The 1967-nt window shown below is 41.6% G+C and overlaps 1 non-coding gene across 1 annotated transcript; it reads right to left on the bottom strand.

Annotated features, from left to right (window-relative positions):
• Positions 1-1333: 1333 nt before the first annotated feature.
• LOC115134886 (U4 spliceosomal RNA) lies at positions 1334-1474 on the bottom strand. Its single transcript, XR_003864393.1, has one exon. It is a non-coding gene; the product is annotated as a U4 spliceosomal RNA (small nuclear RNA).
• Between the last annotated feature and the right edge of the window lie 493 nt (positions 1475-1967).

The raw sequence follows: 1967 nt of genomic DNA, 5'->3' as shown, positions 1-1967 counted from the left end.
GTCAGTGACTTTCAACATGGCACCATCATAGTATGCCACCTTTCCAAAGTCAGTTCGTCAAATTTCTACTCTGCTAGAGCAGCCCCGGTCAACAGTAAGTGCTGTTACTGTGAAGTGTAAACATCTAGGAGCAACAACGGCTCAGCTGCGAAGTGGTAGGCCACACAATATCACAGAACAGGACTGCTGAGTGCTGAAATTGTCTGTCCTTGGTTGCAACACTCACTACCGAGTTCCAAACTGCCTCTGGACGCAACTTCAGTACAATAACTGTTCTTTGTGAGCTTCATGAAATGGGGTTTCCATGGCCGAGCATCCGCACACAAGCCTAAGATCACCATGCGCAATGCCAAGCATCAGCTGGAGTGGTGTAAAGCTTGCTGCCATTGGACTCTGGAGCAGTGGAAACGAGTTCTCTGGAGTGATGACTCACGCTTCACCATCTGACAGTCCGACGGCAAAATCTGGGTTTGGCAAATGCTAAGAGAATGCTACCTGCCCCAATGCATAATGCCAACTGTAAAGTTTGGTGGAGGAGGAATAATGGTCTGAGGCTGTTTTTCATGGTTCGGGTTAGGCCCCTTAGTTCTAGTGAAGGGAAATCTTAATGCTACAGCATACAATGACATTCTAGATTATTCTGTGCTTCCAACTTTGTGGCAACAGTTTGGGAAGGCCCTTTCCTGTTTCAGCATGACAGTTCCCCCGTGCAAAAAGCGAGGTCCATACAGAAATGGTTTGTTGAGATCAGTGTGGAAGAAATTGACTGGCCTGCACAGAGCCCTGACCTCAACCCCCATCAAACACCTTTGGGATGAATTGGAAAGCCGACTGCGAACCAGGCCTAATCGCCCAACATCAGTGCCCGACTTCACTAATGATCTTGTGGCTGAATGGAAGCAGTAATGCTCCAACATCTAATGGAAAGCCTTATGAATATAATGTATGCACGCATGGCACTACACTATGTTGCTTTGTATAAAATTGTCTGCTAAATTGAATATATTGTTATATTCTTCCGGTATGTCTCATACAATACAATGCTGCCCACACCTGGTTGCTGAACGTCACTACATAACCAATGTATTTTGGTAGACAGTGACATCTATTGGTCATAATAAGAAACCATCACATTGCATGCAAACGGTAAAAATAAACGAGATGACTTTTATCTCCAGGGAATTTTAAATCAATTTTAATATGTTGGCCTTTATAGTAGCTTCCAAAGCAGATTATTTTATTAAATTCATGACAAAGTGACCTGCACGCGCAGTCAGTAATACAGACACGATTTTATTTTCTGTTCACGTATTTACTTACACAGCTAAATCAGTCTCCTTAGAGACCGTCAAAAATTGCCAAAGCCGACTATATTTCAAGTCGTCTCAGCGGGGTATTGGGTAAAGTTTTCAACTAGCAATAATCGCGCCTCGGATAGACCTCATCGGCTACGATACTGCCACTGCGCAAAGCTGACATAGAAGAGGAATCGAGTGGATTGACTATCGGTACAATTACGGTCCCTATGACGGTTTAAATCAATAAATATATAAACAATATATAAACAGGTAAATTATGAATCGGTGTAAAATATGATTAAGGAAAAAAGTATTACATGTGTTAGTTTTTAGAGTTGTATTATTTAAAATAAACACAAACCGCGCAGTGCATTGTGGGATACATTGTCTCAAAACGTGGCTATCACTGATTAGTAGACTACAGGCTGGATAAAACGACCCCTACAGAGTATTCCGATATAAATATATTCCTATTTAGAACATTTTGGGAAGAATTGAGAATCATGTCTTATCTATGTTTTACATTTCTTTCTACAACGTTCTAAAATGGTGCACGCTCTTTTGCTAAGTACGATGGCCATAAAGTAAGAATGCGGTTGTTGACTCCTTGTGGTTGAAAACATCTCACGGATGGTACCTTATAATAATATTCTTGAGGTGATGCTACTT

Source organism: Oncorhynchus nerka, linkage group LG9a (assembly GCF_034236695.1).
Source record: "Oncorhynchus nerka isolate Pitt River linkage group LG9a, Oner_Uvic_2.0, whole genome shotgun sequence".
Taxonomy (NCBI): Eukaryota; Metazoa; Chordata; class Actinopteri; order Salmoniformes; family Salmonidae; genus Oncorhynchus; species Oncorhynchus nerka.
The sequence above is the reverse complement of the archived record's forward strand: the minus strand, read 5'-3'. Positions and strand labels throughout refer to the sequence as shown.